Here is a 20,962-nt window from a genome sequence, read left to right on the forward strand (position 1 = left end):
CCCATGAGGCACAGGGTCAAGAGTGATTTGCATATGGCCATGTCTGAACTGGGGTGGCGTGGTGAGCAAAATAACAATGGATTAAACCCAGATCTGTGACTGGGGGTGAATGTTTTGCCAATGTGCAACATTCCGTCCATCATCTTGTGTATTTTGCTGTTCACCCTATGTGGGAAGGGTATGCCCAGACGTGGGTCACGTGCTCACTACACCACTGGAGTCAAGCTATCCTGGCTGAAGAGGGGTGAAACCCTGAAACCGGTCCTAGGATGCTTGATTCCGGTCCAGGGAAGACATGGCTTGGCAGTTCGGGCTGGACTGTTCCCATGAGGCACAGGGTCAAGACTGATTTGCATATGGCCATATCTGAACCGGGGTGGCGTGGTGAGCAAAATAACGATGGATTAAACCCAGATCTGTGACTGGGGGTGAATGTTTTGCCAATTTGCAACATTCCGTCCATCATCTTACGTGTTTTGCTGTTCACACTATGTGGGAAGGGTATGCCCAGACGTGGGTCCCGTGCTCACTATGCCACTGGAGTCAAGCTATCCTGGCTGAAGAGGGGTGAAACCCCGAAACCGGTCCTAGGATGCTTGACTCCGGTCCAGGGAAGACATGGCTTGGCAGTTCGGGCTGGGCTGTTCCCATGAGGCACAGGGTCAAGACTGATTTACATATGGCCATGTCTGAACTGGGGTGGCGTGGTGAACAACATAACGATGGATTAAACCCAGATCTGTGACTGGGGGTGAGTGTTTTGCCAATGTGCAACATTTCATCCTTCATCTTGTGTGTTTTGCTCCCGTGCTCACTACGCCACTGGAGTCAAGCTATGCTGGCTAAAGAGGGGTGAAACTAGGCCTGGGCTAAATTTCCATTCCGCTCGCGGAAATTGCGATAATTTGACATTTTCGCGTTCCGCGGAGAGCGCGAAAATGTCAAAAATTCCGCATTCCGCAGCTTAGCGATAATTTGGTTCTTGCTCCAGCTGTAAAATAATACATTCTCGCGCGCACACGATCGCCTTACCTGAATCCCCGCGTTCGCCGTTCTCCACGAGAAGTTGGATTGTTGGTAGCCATTTGCACTGTCTCGCGACGGTTCGCGCCCGCAGTAACGTCATGCGTCGCGCGATCACGTCTTTCTTCTCGCGATCATGCACCGCGAGAAGAGTGAAAACAAGATGGCCGCGCCCGTAAGCAACCGCATGGGTAAGTTGGCGAGCCGCGAACACACAGAAAATACCGCGAACGGGCGGGAAAAAAACGTCCGCATCTTCGCGATATTTCCGCGTGTTTGCGGAAATTTTAAACATTTTCGCGATAATTTGCGAAAGTCACTTTCGCAAATTCCGCCCACCCCTAGGTGAAACCCCGAAACCGGTCCTAGGATGCTTGATTCCGGTCCAGGGAAGACATGGCTTGGCAATTCGGGCTGGAGGGTTCCCATGAGGCACAGGGTCAAAACTGATTTGCATATGGCCATGTCTGAACTGGGGTTGCGTGGTGAGCAAAATAACGATGTATTAAACCCAGATCTGTGACTGGGGGTGAATGTTTTGCCAATGTGCAACATTCCGTCCATCATCTTGTGTATTTTGCTGTTCACCCTATGTGGGAAGGGTATGCCCAGACGTGGGTCCCGTGCTCATTACACCACTGGAGTCAAGCTATCCTGGCTGAAGAGGGGTGAAACCCTGCAACCAGTCCTAGGATGCTTGATTCCAGTCCAGGGAAGACATGGCTAGGCAGTTCGGGCTGGACTGTTCCCATTAGGCACAGGGTCAAGACTGATTTGCATATGGCCATGTCTAAACTGGGGTGGCGTGTGAGCAAAATAACGATGGATTAAACCCAGATCTGTAGCTGGGGGTGAATGTTTTGCCAATGTGCAACATTCCGTCCATCATCTTGTGTGTTTCGCTGTTCGCCCTATGTGGGAAGGGTATGCCTAGACGAGGATCCCGTGCTCACTACACCACTGGAGTCAAGTTATCCTGGCTGAAGAGGGGTGAAACCCTGAAACCAGTCCTAGGATGCTTGATTCCGGTCCAGGGAAGACATGGCTAGTTAGTTCGGGCTGGACTGTTCCCATGAGGCACAGGGACAAGACTGATTTGCATATGGCCATGTCTGAACTAGGGTGGCGTGGTGAGCAAAATAATGATGGATTAAACCCAGATCTGTGACTTGGGGTGAATGTTTTGCCAATGTGCAACATTCTGTCCATCATCTTGTGTGTTTTGCTGTTCGCCCTATGTGGGAAGGGTATGCCCAGATGTGGGTCCCGTGCTCCCTACGACACTGGAGTCAAGCTATCCTGGCTGATGAGGGGTGAAACCCCGAAACCAGTCCTAGGATGCTTGATTCCGGTCCAGGGAAGACATGGCTTGACAGTTCGGGCTGGACTGTTCCCATAAGGCACAGGGTCAAGACTGATTTGCATATGACCATGTCTGAACTGGGGTGGCGTGGTGAGCACAATAATGATGGATTAAACCCAGATCTGTAACTGGGGGTCAATGTTTTGCCAATGTGCAACATTCCGTTCATCATCTTGTGTGTTTTGCTGTTCGCCCTATGTGGGAAGGGTATGCCCAGATGTGGGTCCCGTGCTCACTACGTCACTGGAGTAAAGCTATCCTGGCTGAAGAGGGGTGAAACCCCGAAACCGGTCTTAGGATGCTTGATTCCGGTCCAGGGAAGACATGGCTTGGCAGTTCGGGCTGGACTGTTCCCATGAGGCACAGGGTCAAGACTGATTTGCATATGGCCATGTCCGAACTGGGGTGGCGTGGTGAGCAAAATAACGATGAATTAAAACCAGATCTGTGACTGGGGGTGAATGTTTGGCCAATGTGCAACATTCCGTCCATCATCTTACGTGTTTTGCTGTTCGCACTATGTGGGAAGGGTATGCCCAGACGTGGGTCCCGTGCTCACTATGCCACTGGAGTCAAGCTATCCTGGCTGAAGAGGGGTGAAACCCCGAAACCGGTCCTAGGATGCTTGATTCCGGTCCAGGGAAGACATGGCTTGGCAGTTCGGGCTGGAGGGTTCCCATGAGGCACAGGGTCAAGACTGATTTGCATATGGCCATGTCTGAACTGGGGTGGCGTGGTGAGCAAAATAACAATGGATTAAACCCAGATCTGTGACTGGGGGTGAATGTTTTGCCAATGTGCAACATTCCGTCCATCATCTTGTGTATTTTGCTGTTCACCCTATGTGGGAAGGGTATGCCCAGACGTGGGTCCCGTGCTCACTACACCACTGGAGTCAAGCTATCCTGGCTGAAGAGGGGTGAAACCCTGAAACCGGTCCTAGGATGCTTGATTCCGGTCCAGGGAAGACATGGCTTGGCAGTTCGAGCTGGACTGTTCCGATGAGGCACAGGGTCAAGACTGATTTGCATATGGCCATATCTGAACCGGGGTGGCGTGGTGAGCAAAATAACGATGGATTAAACCCAGATCTGTGACTGGGGGTGAATGTTTTGCCAATGTGCAACATTCCGTCCATCATCTTACGTGTTTTGCTGTTCGCACTATGTGGGAAGGGTATGCCCAGACGTGGGTCCCGTGCTCACTATGCCACTGGAGTCAAGCTATCCTGGCTGAAGAGGGGTGAAACCCCGAAACCGGTCCTAGGATGCTTGACTCCGGTCCAGGGAAGACATGGCTTGGCAGTTCGGGCTGGGCTGTTCCCATGAGGCACAGGGTCAAGACTGATTTACATATGGCCATGTCTGAACTGGGGTGGCGTGGTGAACAACATAACGATGGATTAAACCCAGATCTGTGACTGGGGGTGAGTGTTTTGCCAATGTGCAACATTTTATCCTTCATCTTGTGTGTTTTGCTCCCGTGCTCACTACGCCACTGGAGTCAAGCTATGCTGGCTAAAGAGGGGTGAAACTAGGCCTGGGCTAAATTTCCATTCCGCTCGCGGAAATTGCGATAATTTGACATTTTCGCGTTCCGCGGAGAGCGCGAAAATGTCAAAAATTCCGCATTCCGCAGCTTAGCGATAATTTGGTTCTTGCTCCAGCTGTAAAATAATACATTCTTGCGCGCACACGATCGCCTTACCTGAATCCCCGCGTTCGCCGTTCTCCACGAGATGTTGGATTGTTGGTAGCCATTTGCACTGTCTCGCGACGGTTCGCGCCCGCAGTAACGTCATGCGTCACGCGATCACGTCTTTCTTCTCGCGATCATGCACCGCGAGAAGAGTGAAAACAAGATGGCCGCGCCCGTAAGCAACCGCATGGGTAAGTTGGCGAGCCGCGAACACACAGAAAATACCGCGAACGGGCGGGAAAAAAACGTCCGCATCTTCGCGATATTTCCGCGTGTTTGCGGAAATTTTAAACATTTTCGCGATAATTTGCGAAAGTCACTTTCGCAAATTCCGCCCACCCCTAGGTGAAACCCCGAAACCGGTCCTAGGATGCTTGATTCCGGTCCAGGGAAGACATGGCTTGGCAATTCGGGCTGGAGGGTTCCCATGAGGCACAGGGTCAAAACTGATTTGCATATGGCCATGTCTGAACTGGGGTGGCGTGGTGAGCAAAATAACGATGTATTAAACCCAGATCTGTGACTGGGGGTGAATGTTTTGCCAATGTGCAACATTCCGTCCATCATCTTGTGTATTTTGCTGTTCACCCTATGTGGGAAGGGTATGCCCAGACGTGGGTCCCGTGCTCATTACACCACTGGAGTCAAGCTATCCTGGCTGAAGAGGGGTGAAACCCTGAAACCAGTCCTAGGATGCTTGATTCCGGTCCAGGGAAGACATGGCTAGGCAGTTCGGGCTGGACTGTTCCCATGAGGCACAGGGTCAAAACTGATTTGCATATGGCCATGTCTAAACTGGGGTGGCGTGGTGAGCAAAATAACGATGTATTAAACCCAGATCTGTGACTGGGGGTGAATGTTTTGCCAATGTGCAACATTCCGTTCATCATCTTGTGTGTTTTGCTGTTCGCCCTATGTGGGAAGGGTATGCCCAGACGTGGGTCCCGTGCTCACTACGTCACTGGAGTAAAGCTATCCTGGCTGAAGAGGGGTGAAACCCCGAAACCGGTCTTAGGATGCTTGATTCCGGTCCAGGGAAGACATGGCTTGGCAGTTCGGGCTGGACTGTTCCCATGAGGCACAGGGTCAAGACTGATTTGCATATGGCCATGTCCGAACTGGGGTGGCGTGGTGAGCAAAATAACGATGAATTAAAACCAGATCTGTGACTGGGGGTGAGTGTTTTGCCAATGTGCAACATTTCATCCTTCATCTTGTGTGTTTTGCTCCCGTGCTCTCTACGCCACTGGAGTCAAACTATGCTGGCTAAAGAGGGGTGAAACCCCGAAACCGGTCCTAGGATGCTTGATTCCGGTCCAGGGAAGACATGGCTTGGCAGTTCGGGCTGGAGGGTTCCCATGAGGCACAGGGTCAAGACTGATTTGCATATGGCCATGTCTGAACTGGGGTGGCGTGGTGAGCAAAATAACAATGGATTAAACCCAGATCTGTGACTGGGGGTGAATGTTTTGCCAATGTGCAACATTCCGTCCATCATCTTGTGTATTTTGCTGTTCACCCTATGTGGGAAGGGTATGCCCAGACGTGGGTCCCGTGCTCACTACACCACTGGAGTCAAGCTATCCTGGCTGAAGAGGGGTGAAACCCTGAAACCGGTCCTAGGATGCTTGATTCCGGTCCAGGGAAGACATGGCTTGGCAGTTCGGGCTGGACTGTTCCCATGAGGCACAGGGTCAAGACTGATTTGCATATGGCCATATCTGAACCGGGGTGGCGTGGTGAGCAAAATAACGATGGATTAAACCCAGATCTGTGACTGGGGGTGAATGTTTTGCCAATGTGCAACATTCCGTCCATCATCTTACGTGTTTTGCTGTTCGCACTATGTGGGAAGGGTATGCCCAGACGTGGGTCCCGTGCTCACTATGCCACTGGAGTCAAGCTATCCTGGCTGAAGAGGGGTGAAACCCCGAAACCGGTCCTAGGATGCTTGACTCCGGTCCAGGGAAGACATGGCTTGGCAGTTCGGGCTGGGCTGTTCCCATGAGGCACAGGGTCAAGACTGATTTACATATGGCCATGTCTGAACTGGGGTGGCGTGGTGAACAACATAACGATGGATTAAACCCAGATCTGTGACTGGGGGTGAGTGTTTTGCCAATGTGCAACATTTTATCCTTCATCTTGTGTGTTTTGCTCCCGTGCTCACTACGCCACTGGAGTCAAGCTATGCTGGCTAAAGAGGGGTGAAACTAGGCCTGGGCTAAATTTCCATTCCGGTCGCGGAAATTGCGATAATTTGACATTTTCGCGTTCCGCGGAGAGCGCGAAAATGTCAAAAATTCCGCATTCCGCAGCTTAGCGATAATTTGGTTCTTGCTCCAGCTGTAAAATAATACATTCTTGCGCGCACACGATCGCCTTACCTGAATCCCCGCGTTCGCCGTTCTCCACGAGATGTTGGATTGTTGGTAGCCATTTGCACTGTCTCGCGACGGTTCGCGCCCGCAGTAACGTCATGCGTCACGCGATCACGTCTTTCTTCTCGCGATCATGCACCGCGAGAAGAGTGAAAACAAGATGGCCGCGCCCGTAAGCAACCGCATGGGTAAGTTGGCGAGCCGCGAACACACAGAAAATACCGCGAACGGGCGGGAAAAAAACGTCCGCATCTTCGCGATATTTCCGCGTGTTTGCGGAAATTTTAAACATTTTCGCGATAATTTGCGAAAGTCACTTTCGCAAATTCCGCCCACCCCTAGGTGAAACCCCGAAACCGGTCCTAGGATGCTTGATTCCGGTCCAGGGAAGACATGGCTTGGCAATTCGGGCTGGAGGGTTCCCATGAGGCACAGGGTCAAAACTGATTTGCATATGGCCATGTCTGAACTGGGGTGGCGTGGTGAGCAAAATAACGATGTATTAAACCCAGATCTGTGACTGGGGGTGAATGTTTTGCCAATGTGCAACATTCCGTCCATCATCTTGTGTATTTTGCTGTTCACCCTATGTGGGAAGGGTATGCCCAGACGTGGGTCCCGTGCTCATTACACCACTGGAGTCAAGCTATCCTGGCTGAAGAGGGGTGAAACCCTGAAACCAGTCCTAGGATGCTTGATTCCGGTCCAGGGAAGACATGGCTAGGCAGTTCGGGCTGGACTGTTCCCATGAGGCACAGGGTCAAGACTGATTTGCATATGGCCATGTCTAAACTGGGGTGGCGTGTGAGCAAAATAACGATGGATTAAACCCAGATCTGTAACTGGGGGTGAATGTTTTGCCAATGTGCAACATTCGGTCCATCATCTTGTGTGTTTCGCTGTTCGCCCTATGTGGGAAGGGTATGCCTAGACGAGGATCCCGTGCTCACTACACCACTGGAGTCAAGTTATCCTGGCTGAAGAGGGGTGAAACCCTGAAACCAGTCCTAGGATGCTTGATTCCGGTCCAGGGAAGACATGGCTAGTCAGTTCGGGCTGGACTGTTCCCATGAGGCAGAGGGACAAGACTGATTTGCATGTGGCCATGTCTGAACTAGGGTGGCGTGGTGAGCAAAATAATGATGGATTAAACCCAGATCTGTGACTTGGGGTGAATGTTTTGCCAATGTGCAACATTCTGTCCATCATCTTGTGTGTTTTGCTGTTCGCCCTATGTGGGAAGGGTATGCCCAGATGTGGGTCCCGTGCTCACTACGCCACTGGAGTCAAGCTATCCTGGCTGATGAGGGGTGAAACCCCGAAACCAGTCCTAGGATGCTTGATTCCGGTCCAGGGAAGACATGGCTTGACAGTTCGGGCTGGACTGTTCCCATAAGGCACAGGGTCAAGACTGATTTGCATATGACCATGTCTGAACTGGGGTGGCGTGGTGAGCACAATAATGATGGATTAAACCCAGATCTGTAACTGGGGGTCAATGTTTTGCCAATGTGCAACATTCCGTTCATCATCTTGTGTGTTTTGCTGTTCGCCCTATGTGGGAAGGGTATGCCCAGACGTGGGTCCCGTGCTCACTACGTCACTGGAGTAAAGCTATCCTGGCTGAAGAGGGGTGAAACCCCGAAACCGGTCTTAGGATGCTTGATTCCGGTCCAGGGAAGACATGGCTTGGCAGTTCGGGCTGGACTGTTCCCATGAGGCACAGGGTCAAGACTGATTTGCATATGGCCATGTCCGAACTGGGGTGGCGTGGTGAGCAAAATAACGATGAATTAAAACCAGATCTGTGACTGGGGGTGAATGTTTGGCCAATGTGCAACATTCTGTCCATCATCTTGTGTGTTTTGCTGTTCGCCCTATGTGGGAAGGGTATGCCCAGATGTGGGTCCCGTGCTCACTACGCCACTGGAGTCAAGCTATCCTGGCTGAAGAGGGGTGAAACCCCGAAACCGGTCCTAGGATGCTTGATTCCGGTCCAGGTAAGACATGGCTTGGCAGTTAGGGCTGGACTGTTCACATGAGGCACAGGGTCAAGACTGATTTACATATGGCCATGTCTGAACGGAGGTGGCGTGGTGAGCAAAACAACAATGGATTAACCCAGATCTGTGACTGGGGGTGAATATTTTGCCAATGTGCAACATTCCGTCCATCATCTTGTGTGTTTACCTGCTCCTTTGGCACAGTGTGTGCAAAACTAGGGAGGATTACCTCCTCCCCTTTCGGAGCAGCCAAAACAAAAGGTGGGAGCCAGTCCACCTCCGCCAACAAAATGTCAAATGTAGAGGTTAGATTTTACCAAAAAATCCCTTTTATTTTACGTTGCATGTCAACTTCATTTAAAAGGACTAGTTCATATAGTCTGTCAGGGGGAGCCACTCTAGTGTCAGCAGCTTCTACCATGATGTACATGTCAGTTGCTGCCCGCCTTCAGATACGGACGCAGTGCTTGCCGCACTACTGTACCCTCCGCTGCTCTGTCTAGCAGCGTTAGCGCCCATGTCAGTTTTCGAAGCTGTGTTCTCACTATCCTTGGCATACCTTGCGGTTAACGCAGCAACCTTCTTTTTCTGAAACTGTGGGCGTTGACGTGGAAAGTAGTCCTGCTTGCCTTTACCATCAAACGGGCGGGGCTGGTCATGTCCTTGAGGGGCACCCCGACCTCTGCTGTGACCTCCGCCACCGGCTTGTGAGACCGACGTTTCCTGTGAAGAAGGGGAGAATGTTGATCAGGAATCTAAAATCTATGAGGGGACCTAATTCTCATGCAGTCGCGCAACTCATATGTGCGTTCAGTAGACACTGGTATTGGTGATGCAGGATGTGACCCTTGTTTCTGTTGTTGCTTCCCCTGTTTTTTATTTTTCCAATTTTGTTTAGGAAAAACTGGACGGTCGTCTTTAGGCCAAATTTCTCTGCAAGCCAATAAGGCATATCATCCTTATTCTGGGGGCGCTTGCCCATTACCGAATTAACCATGACGGGACTAATAGACATCCTGGCCGGTCCAACTGGTTGCGTCACAACCCCAGGTGCCCCCTCCTGGAGGTTGCGTGAGACGTATTGCACTAAAGCCCTGTGTACCGCTATCAAGGTGGTATGTAGCTGACGTATGTTGTCCACTGGGGCTTGCAAATAACGTGGATGTGGTGTGAAACCGGCCAAGACTGGCCAAGTGGCCCCAGGGATAGACAAAGGGCCTAACCGAACCGGAGTTATGGCGTGGGGGAGGGCGCCATTAAATCAAATACGATGCTGCCATGCAGAAATCGGAATCTCCTGTGTCCTATATGGTGTGTAATTCGCAGGTATCGCAGTGGGAGTGTAAGTATGGAATGTTTCATCATCCGCATTTATTGCAGGACACGTAACCCAAGAGTAGAAAAGCTCAAAGGGGAACGTTACAACGGTACTCACCACAAAGATTACTGACATACCATCGTCGGGCACCCCAAACTGTGTCAGATGACGCCAGAGCGCTGCAATACTATGCGGAGCAATATTAATATCACCCATAAGGACACAGAGAAGAAAAACAATCTATATGAAATGTAGCACCAGAAGGGCAGTAATTCAAAATGCAACCCTTTCTAATTTTCAAGCTTGAATAAACCTATAATTTATCCATATAGATAGGTTAATCCGTCATGCCTATCAACCAGAAACAGGAGTGAGGGTGTTGGGGACATTTATCAGCACTACTACTAAAGTGTTTCAAATACAAGACCAAACGTTAGGAGCGCCATATTGCGGGGATTCTGTTCATGCACAGGAAACCAGGACCTCAGTGAATTGTGCTGTACCAAAAAACTCACCTCAGTACCCAGAACCCCTATCCGACTAACATCAGTGTCTCATTCGTACTACAGCGAAGCTACCAATGATTAGACAACACAGAACAAGCGACTTAGGGTACACTCAGGAATGGTGGGAATCAAGAACACTCTTTCATTTTTATTCCCATACCAGTCTACAAAGTGAGTAATCAGAGACACGGAAAAGTCTAAAATGTTTATTTTTAACTACGTGCTCTAAGAAGCAGTATTTTGGCTAACATGAGCAGGCACATGATTAGAAATAAAACAATAAGCATTGTTACAATTCCATAAAACACAAAGGGAGAAATCATGTTACAATGATAGTGAAAACAGGTCGTATAGCACCTTGTGTACCACCCTCCCCTGGCTAGGAGCTAGGTTTTATAATAATAGAAGCTCTCTAGGTTTAACCCCTTCCCCGCGGGTTAATTCCCCCACAGCGCGGGATGGACAGCGGCGCTGTGCTCATGACGAGCCCAGCTCGTCATGAGGCACAGCGCCGCTGTGCTCATGACGAGTTCAGCTCGTAACGACTCCGCCCACTGATTGATTCTCCTGCACAGGAGGGGAATCAATCGCGCGTGGGCAGAGCGCGACCATTATGACGAGCCCAGCTCGTCATGAGCACAGCGCCACTGTGCCTCATGACGAGCTGGGCTTGTCATGAGCACACAATGGGTTAAACGGGGAACCCCTTACCGCCAAGATCAGCTGAGGTGAATCACATCACAGGATCATCAACGCTCTCTGTAGAAGGAAAGGTTTTTCTCTAAGTGCCAGAATCATGCATTCAATGCAATATTAAAGGCACCCGAGTTTCAGATATTTGCAGCTGTGTGCGTGTTGTGTCTAGAGCGTGGGCTGATCAACCTGAATCAACAGCATACATTGTTATTTGACCTTGAAGACTTCTGCACACAGTGTACAGACTGAGGCCACGGTGTAAGTCTAGGGATGTGAAAAACAGACCGTTCTCATGCGAAGAAAAGCAAGCAGTTTAACTTACAACAACAGATACCTGTAGTGTTGTGTGCAAAAGCGGCAAAGTGCCAAAATGGCGTTTTACTTCTAATACACTTATCCTAACATAGCAATGTGCAAGCAGAACCCTATCTTCACTTCATTGGCAATCTCGTCTTTGATGACTTTGAACATTTCCTCACATACAGGGGCCCACTTGAATTCCACTCCCTTCCTTAGAAAAAACAAGCATTCAGTCAAATTTGCAACATATTTCATAAACTTGGCATAAAATTCATACAGCCCTAAAAAGGATAGTAGCTGTTCCTTATTTTTAGGGGCTGGTGCATCAACTATGCTTTTTACAAGATTAATTAAAAATGACCCAGATAATCAATCTCAATTTTTTTGCACTCACGACACGAGCATAGGTGTACTCGCCGACGCTGACTACAGGGACCACAGTTCTTTGGGGTAACACGCAGGTAGGTCAGCAGTGTGCGACCATTTTGGATTAGTTATTTAGTGGCTCTTTGAGCAGGGAAGCCGACGGGCTTAGGTTACGCACCTGCGCTGCTACGAGAGGTACATACCTGATAATGATTTTAGCAGCCTACACAGCAACCCTGCACTCTTTCCTACTCCCTGCTGACGAGAGGCAACAACCTCGAAACACGTGTCCAGGGATGGCACACGCTATTCACACTTGCACTCACGACACGAGCATAGGTGTACTCGCCGACGCTGACTACAGGGACCACAGTTCTTTGGGGTAACACGCAGGTAGGTCAGCAGTGTGCGACCATTTTGGATCAATGTGCAAGCAGAACCCTATCTTCACTACATTGGCAATCTCGTCTTTGATGACTTTGAACATTTCCTCACATACAGGGGCCCACTTGAATTCCACTCCCTTCCTTAGAAAAAACAAGCATTCAGTCAAATTTGCAACATATTTCATAAACTTGGCATAAAATTCATACAGCCCTAAAAAGGATAGTAGCTGTTCCTTATTTTTAAGGGCTGGTGCATCAACTATGCTTTTTACAAGATTAATTAAAAATGACCCAGATAATCAATCTCAATTTTTTTTAAAGATACATTTGTCTTTTCGTAATGTGGCTCCTATGGCCTTAAGTACAACTGGCACTTTCCCTAACACTTGATCATGTGTATTTTTACAGTTTGAAAATTCTAAGATGTCACCCTGAAACACAACCACTTGTGGGAAATCTTTGAATATAGTTGTCATCAACCTTTTAAAACTGCTGCGGCTTAGGCTATAACAAACGGCATACTACAGCATTGGAAAGTAGCATCAGACAAATGTCGTAAATCCACATCCATTTCAATTTGATGGTATACGGCCCTTAAATCTAGCTTGGTGAGCCAGCTAGAGTGACACATTTTGTTATCAAATCTTCAAATCTAGGCAACAAGAAATGATCTACCTAGATGGCCCCATTGACACTTCTTAAGTCCACACAGTTTTCCAGACTTCTTTTTGGCTAATACAATGGGACATAACCACAAAGTTGCCTCCACTTTCTCAATAATACCCTGCTCACACATGTCTTTTAACATATCAGATTAATCTTTTCTTATGCTCAAGGGAATTTTACATAGTCTGTGTTTTACAGGTTGAGTCTCTCACTTGCCTTTAATAGTGTATGTAAAATCATTATTTTCCATAACTTCTCCTGAAAAACCTTAACAATTTTCTTCCCCCAGGAATCCCTTTTGTTAGTAAAAGACTAAATGCCATATTTCTCAATAGTAACAGGTTTATCTGACCCAGGTCTTATAGTAATTTTAAATTCAGTCTGATGCACCAAACTTAGTACATTGATGCCTTTTTGAGCCACATACATCTTTCCTTGAACTGACTCCTCTAAGTCTGAATGGTAGCCCACAAGTCTATTCTGCTGCCCTCAAAAACCACAGTTATTATATCTGGTGGCAATAAAGTCTTATTGGCCCACAATTGTCAAATGAGCCCCAGTATCAACCAATAACTTGACTACTTTCCCTTCAATGATAACATCAATGTCAGGGTCAGCATCATGAACACCCCCTCATAGTTTTCACACCTTACTTCTAACACTAACTTCTTACACTCTCCTTGTCTGTCATCGTCACTGTCCTCATACTCCTTCCTAAATACACAGCGAATGCTATTGCTCCTGCCTGCTCTGCATGCCTTGATGAAATGGCCTATTTTACCACACTTCTTACACTGTAGGCCATGAGCCGGACAATTTTTAAATGTATAACCATAATTGGGGGAACCACACCTATAACAGCTGACTTTCCATGGTTGATATGTTGACATATTTGGTTTGCTCAACCCCCCACTTTCCAGTGCTCCGACTTAAGCGCTGGTTTGCCAACTACAGCTCCTGCCACTGCCACTTTGGTAAACGATTCTTCTGAAAGTTTTGAATCTTCACAAAATACCTCTATACTCTTGGCTATGTCTATAGCCTTATCCAAAGATGTACTGTTACAAGTTAGTAGTCGCTCTCGTATTTTACTTTGAACAACATCTTACCAGTAGTTGATTATTAATAAACTGGGAAGTAGAGTCATCAAACTCGCATTTAGCCGCACGGACTTTCAATGCCATCAAAACATTTTTGCACCCTTGTAAAAAATGTATACCTATGCACTACTAGATTCTTTGTCTTTGTGAAATATTTAACCAATTGGGAATGCTGCTGTACCAAATTTACAAGATCTTCATCAGATTTGGGTTCATACTCCAGTAGATGATCTAAGACGTTCTGAACTTCAACTCCTAAATAGTAGCACAGTAGGCTTTTCTTCCTATCTGGTTTACATTTTTGTGTATCAATAGCTTCTAGATAAGCCTTGAAAGATCTGAACCATACATTCCACTCTAAAGGTGGTTTGTCAGCTTCCTGCAAAAATGGTGTAGGTGGAGGTACGTTCTGCACATCTTACATGCTGAGTGAACCTTGAAGTATCACCAAAACATGTTGTGCAAAATTATTGAAATGAAATTCATTGTGCAAATCGTAGAACACAAACTTCCATCTACTGAAAACATGCAAATAGCTGAAATGAAAGTTTGCACTAGCATGCAAATCGCTGATTTGAAAAATTTGCACGAGCGTGCAAATCAATGACATCAAACTTGCAACCAAAGATAGCGTGCAATTGCTGCTTTGGAAATTTGCACCAACTTTTCTTCCTTTACACCTTTGCATTCTTTCCTTCTTTTTTCCTGTAAGTGTGAAATAATTACGAGTGATCTGCAATGTCAAAGTTGAGAAAGTGTTTCCCAACTCAAAATGGCCACAAAATCCTTGGTCAATCATATTCGAGCAAGTCCTTCTTCTTTTTCTTCCCTTGCTAAGCCTTAGTTTGCCAACTGAATATCTGGCTCAAATTGCCAGAAGAAGCAAGCACTGGGACACAAAAACGGTGAGTTTGAAAATAGTCAACTTAGTGACTCTTGATGTTATGCCCTAATGCATGTACCGCGCTGACATCTTGTGCATGTTCTTTTTAAAGCTAGAGACATCAGCGCGTGATGAGATAAATGTGTGGGCTCGCTGTACTCATCGGCATGTAGTGACTTCACATGCACCAGCCATTTTGTAAGCAACCATGCGCAGCACAGACCGAAGGCATAGCTAATGTCCCAGCCAGATCTGCAGCACAAACAGGCCAGTTCAATTATATCCATGGTTGCGTGCAACCCTTAATCACAAGTGCTCCTCTTACCTGTAATAATTTCCTTAATGCCATCCTGCCTTACAACAGGCATGTTGCCGTGATCAATGGAAACGCTCACACGTTGGCCTGTGCGGAGACTTGACTCTGCACACGAAGTCTCCAGCTCATTGCTAATCTGTAAAGATTATCTCCACATGCAGTTTGGTAATCAACGTCGTAGGTTATTGAGCCCAGTGAAACATGTTCACATCAACAGGGGCACAGGAGTAACTGCTCCACATGGAATGTAGCGCTATGACATTGCCACCTCAACACTCTGCTTAACACATCACCACATAGAGTTAACTACAGTGTGAGGGGAAGCTCCTCAGGTAATTTACTTTAATCCCTTTAAAATCTTATGATGTTTCAGGACTTTATTTGCAAAGTCTAAGGACAACTAAGGCACATTGGCCCTCGTAGTTTATCCTATAGGAACTTTGCAGTGGCAGTTGAAATCAATAATATATATAGTAATATTCTTTAAGCTAAAACAGATGCCAGCTAATAGTACCCATGTGATTGAGGTTAAATATTTGGAATGGCAGTTACCAAGCTGGATTGCCATAGAAATCAAAGAACCAAGACTATAGTACACCTCAGTGCTGGAATACAGCAACAGATGAGTATAAATGAGAATATAGGTGATAGTAATTTTGAGGGAAAAATCTAAAAATGCTTTATTTCTCTTTATAACTCATCATTGATATTATCTGCTGGTAGTGGAAACCCCACTAACACATTGGTATTTTAACAAAACCAATCTCTGCTGTTAAATCAGGGGGTCCTTAAAAAGGTTTACGGAGAGACTGTACTCTTGTCTTAAGTGTCAGCCACTTGGCAATATGAGACTCTTGTAGCAGCAGTATACCAGCTTTTCCATACAGATGAGTTACTTGGGCAATTAGCACAATGTAGCAGAGGATCAAATGTGCCCTACTAGCCACACCAGAGCCACCACATCCAATTGGATTATCCTCAACCCCAACTACTTGAGTACTCGACATTGTTAACTCCGTTGCCCATTGCACCAACACATTTATGTCCCGGACCGATGCTTGAATTAAGTGGGCCCCTTGATGTACCTGGAGCATGCTGGAGTATGCTGGACTCACAGCGAGGGGCACAAGCACTCTGACAGCCTCACTAGGGGCAGGTGCCCTGGACTGGCCACCGATGATGAGCAGTGCTAGGCCAGGCAGATTGGTGATTGTCTACTCTTTCAGGGCTAGCAGTCAGCATACAGAGCTTGGAGAGCCAAAGACTGGAGGGATGTTGTGATCTAGTGCATTTGTATCTCACCCGGTTTCTGCATACAGTGTAGGCCCCATGGACAGATTGAGCAGACTGGGCAGGCCGCCACAACAAGGCAAGTAATGGTTAAGGAGACTGTGTACAAGAGGAAAGGAATTCCTCTTGTCGAAACTAGGGTCCTCACACACCAAGCAAGCTAGGTGTCATGCTTCAATATATGGACCTGCTCCTCATCGGGTCGGCGCTGCAATATCCGACGGGCACCCATAAAGGGGCTCTTTAGCGGAGATCTTTGTTCCTGGCCGTATGGTGCAGTGCATGTGAGGGGTCTAGTGGTGTAGATGTGAGTGAATGTGGGTGATTTAAAAGAAGTTGGATAGTCCAAAATGTGACTTTATTAGGGCTGGCTATCCACTCGGTTAAAAACAAGATTAGAGTGGCAGCTTGCTGACGTGAGGGTTTAGCTCAGCTATGCTCATCTCTGGTTGTCAATATGTTTCATGCCCCGTGGTCCTAGTGATCCTTGGCAATTCTTCAGGACCTATTATAATAGAACTATCTACACAATGTGGTGGGTGCAGTTGTTACCTATCACGCTGAATACTATGGGGACAGTCTCTCCAGGGAGCTCCCCGGTTCGAGCGGTGATTGGGCAGGTTTACCGGCCCACTGTGGTTCTACCAGACACAAAACCAGAATCTTGGTGTCTCGGTACCACAACAAAAACAGATTGAAGCAGGGGAAAATACTTAATCAGGTTACCAGATATACATGGAGAGACTGTCCCCATAGTATTCAGCGTGGTAGGTAACAACTGCACTGCAAAAGCTGTGGTACCTTCTTGTAAATCTGTCTTCAAATGTGATTTAGAATGTGAGTCTTTGAAGTATATGTTTTGGGTCTGCTTTCCTCTGAAGTCCCCACTCCTCTGTTCTCTCTTCCTCTTGAAAGCAGTCTGTCAGTGCAGGAATGCCTCCAAAGCTAATAACCCCATAATACAGTCCATGGAATGGACTAGAGTTCACACCTGCATGTCAGCCACAGTGATCTGTATAACAAAAGGTAAGCCCAGGGTCCCAGCCCTATTCTTTATGACTGTGTTATCGGCCCCATCTCTTTCCTGAGATGTGCCCAGGCCCCTTCCTTTGTGACCTTTCACTGACTCAAATAGCACCTTGTGAATTTTACGGGGGATGCCTGACTCTCCCTTCTCCAATGTGTCTCCCACCCAGCTTACATGAATGCAATAATACACAAATCTGTCTTGGGGATTCCTCTACCTCCTCTCCTTAATTTCACCATGCAGGCCTGGATCTCCCAAGATTTAACCCAGAGTCCTCCATGCACTATGCCATTCACAGGCACACTTACACCAAGTGACTGAAAACACCATAAATACACTGCACAGCACTGTAGCCCCCTGAACTGTGCCACTCATTGGCACATACACACCAAGTGCGTACTTAAAATTCACAGTCTGCACAGCACTGTATACTTCATGTATTGTACCAGTGAGGTGCAGACAAACACCCAGCACAGACATTTAGCATGCATGCACTGCACAACACTGCATCCTTAATGTACTGTACCACTCTCAGGAACACATACACCCAGCACATGGATTAGGTGGGCACACATATTCCAATACTGCTTTATCCTTGTAATGCATCCTTCCCAGGCAGACATACACCTAGTCATAGTGATATTTATTGTGTAGTTAATAAAAGACTTTACATATAGAAACAGATATTAAAGTGCAAAAGTGTGTTAAAGAGTCTTGTAATTAGCCCATATTCAAACAGATTTAAAACAAGCAGTCGTTGCGTCGCTTGGAACCCTACAGGATACCAACCATTTGCAAATTGCAGAGATCAATCCGATAGTTGGCAATTGGAATAAAAATCAGCAGATAACTTATTTGAATCTTGCCCGGATCGTTTCAGGGTACCCAGGCGCGCCAGCATAAAAGTGCAATCAGTGCATAGAGTCATACATGTTAAATAGTTTCAGGCTGAAGTTGCAAGCAATGAGTGAAATCTAAGAGTGTCAAGCCTGGCGGTATTCTCTCACTTTTCATGCATGATACATGCTTCACAGGCCCCTTGCTGTATTTGATATGCCTATTTTGGTGTCTGCTATCCGAAGGAACTTGACAGTTCTGATATTTAATTGAAAATTTAGCAGGTTCAGGCTGGCGATTTCTGCCTGCCAGCATGTGCGCACACCTAGGTTGAATAAGTCGGCACAGAGAAGTTATTTTTTTATCAGCAGTAACTGAGGACAGATACATAGAGTACTGCACTGTATCCTTCATGTATTGTACCACTGAGGTACAGACAAACACCCAGCGAATACATTTAACATGCATGAAGTGCACAACACTGCATCCTTCATGTACTATACCACTCTCAGGAACACATACATGCAGCACATGGATCAGGTGTGCACACATATTCCAATACTGCTTTAGCCTTGTAATGCATCCTTCCCAGGCACACATGCACCTGATGCAGATAAGCTACTTCTGTACAACGCAGCACTCCACATCAAACCAATGTAGGCCAAAGGGGTGAGTCACGCACACAGTGGAGGAACTTTAGAATGAATGAGCCTGTGGGCCTTACTCCAGTTACACAGGTCAAAAAGGACCTGCTTACTTCTACTTATCACTACACGGTATGCTGCCACCACCAATTATGTGCTGCATAGTTTCTGGGGAAAGCAGTAGCCTTCCACCTCTATGTGGGCACCGCTTTGGGTGTCCCTCCTGGTCCAACAAGGCGGTAATCTTTGAGAGAGGCTGAATTTTATTGTCATAAGCAAACACGGATCACACATGATCCATGATTGCCAATGACAATAAAAATCGGGTTGGGTATCCAGACATTGGTACAGTTGGGGCACTCAGGGAAAGGCTGCCCGTCCATTACCACGAGGCAGACTTTTCCATCCAAACAAACAGCCAGGCAAAGCAAAATGTATACTTCAAATAAGATGCATATGAACATACGAATTCACAATATAAATGCTAACAAGTGAAAACACCTGAAAGGACAACATAATTGAGTAACAAAAAATATGAGAGCCAATAAATCTTGCTACATTCATAGTTGTCTCTTTGATACTGTTAAGGGCAACATCATATGTATTCTCGTCTGTAAGATAATTTGTATTTGTATTTCTTTCTATCATATCAATGGTGAACACACAAACACAGGATTTGTAAATAGTTATAAGAGGGGTGAGAATTTGACAAATATTTAACATGGTTAGGTCCAAATGCACTAAGATTTTGTGTCAGGGTTTCCTCACTTTTTTGGTGCATCCCGGGTGCAAAATCTAATTTGAGACTTGCAAACTATGCAAACCAGATTTGCTCTGTCTTGCGCTACCTTGCATCAGGCAGTTGTTACTTGGGTGGATCATGGGTGTTCTGTTGCATCCACCCATGTATTTTGATGCAAACCCATATATACAAAACTTGTAAAACATGGGTCTGCACCAAAATGATGCAGCTAGTGTAAAGAGGAGAAATGTTTTTATCTCTCCTTGTACTGCAGCACACATGCAAAGAGGAATAAGCCTCAAAGGATAGGTTTTTTTACAGGAAGATACCCGTTCATGCACAAAGACTGTTCAGACCTTAACTGCAGAAGCCCTTGCACTATGGCACAAGGGTACCTTCACAGGCACTACACAATGCACAGTGTGCCAGCGCCAGAATAGAGTGGAACTGCGCCATATCTTTGTGAATATGGTGCAGTCCTAGTCTATTCCTGTTAGAAATTGGGTCTCTAGTTCGCAGAGGTTTGCACCCTGTGCAAGTAGGGACGACAATCCATGTCAGGGTAAGCTAGATACACACTTTAAATTAGCCTTTGCTCAAACTCTGGTAGCTTGGCACAGAGCAGTCAGGATTAACTTAAGAGGCAATGTTGAAAGTATTTGTGCAACACACACTGAAAACACCTCAAAAAGACTCGCAAAGGCCACCATGCATGGCCCTGCATGGCCTGATAAATCTAGAGTAACGCAAGGTAGCGCAAGTCCCTGATGGAGTTGCGCTACTCTGCCCCAGTAAGGCGTTCCGTGGGTGAAGCGTGGTTGTTGCCACTTATACACCCATGGATTTTGGTGCATTCCCAGTTTTACCATTAGTGGTAAACCTGAAAAAGCACCTCCCAGGTGAGGCTTAACAACGAGAAATATATTTTTTTTCCCTTGTTTTTTTCTCTGTCTATGTGGGCTGCATTCTGCAGCATACGTAGAAAGGTGAAAACGCCTCTAAGGGTTGTTTTTGTGCAGGAAGGTGTCCTTTCCTGCACTAAAACAATCTGCCTACACTGCAGGCACCTTTGCTCCATGACGCGAGGGTGCATGCATTGGTTCTAGGCAGCCAAAAGTTCCACAGAATAGGAAAGGATGCTGTGTATAATGTTAAATATGGCACATTACTTCCCTTTCACACGGTGCAGCAAGGTCGCTTGCTGCGTTGGGCTACGTGAGCAAATGATAAATATGGCCCAAAGTTTCAGAAGCAGGTTGTATGAAAAGAAAGGAATAACAAAGATCGCATTGCGGTGCCTTACTTTGAATTTTGAAGTACTAAGAAAGTTTGACTGTTTAATTAATATTGTGTATGCGCTGCAGGAATCAAGCCTGGGAAGCCCTCCAGCCAAAACAAAGCGCTAAATTACCATTTC

Source organism: Triturus cristatus, chromosome 2_2 (genome assembly GCF_964204655.1).
Source record: "Triturus cristatus chromosome 2_2, aTriCri1.1, whole genome shotgun sequence".
NCBI lineage: Eukaryota > Metazoa > Chordata > Amphibia > Caudata > Salamandridae > Triturus > Triturus cristatus.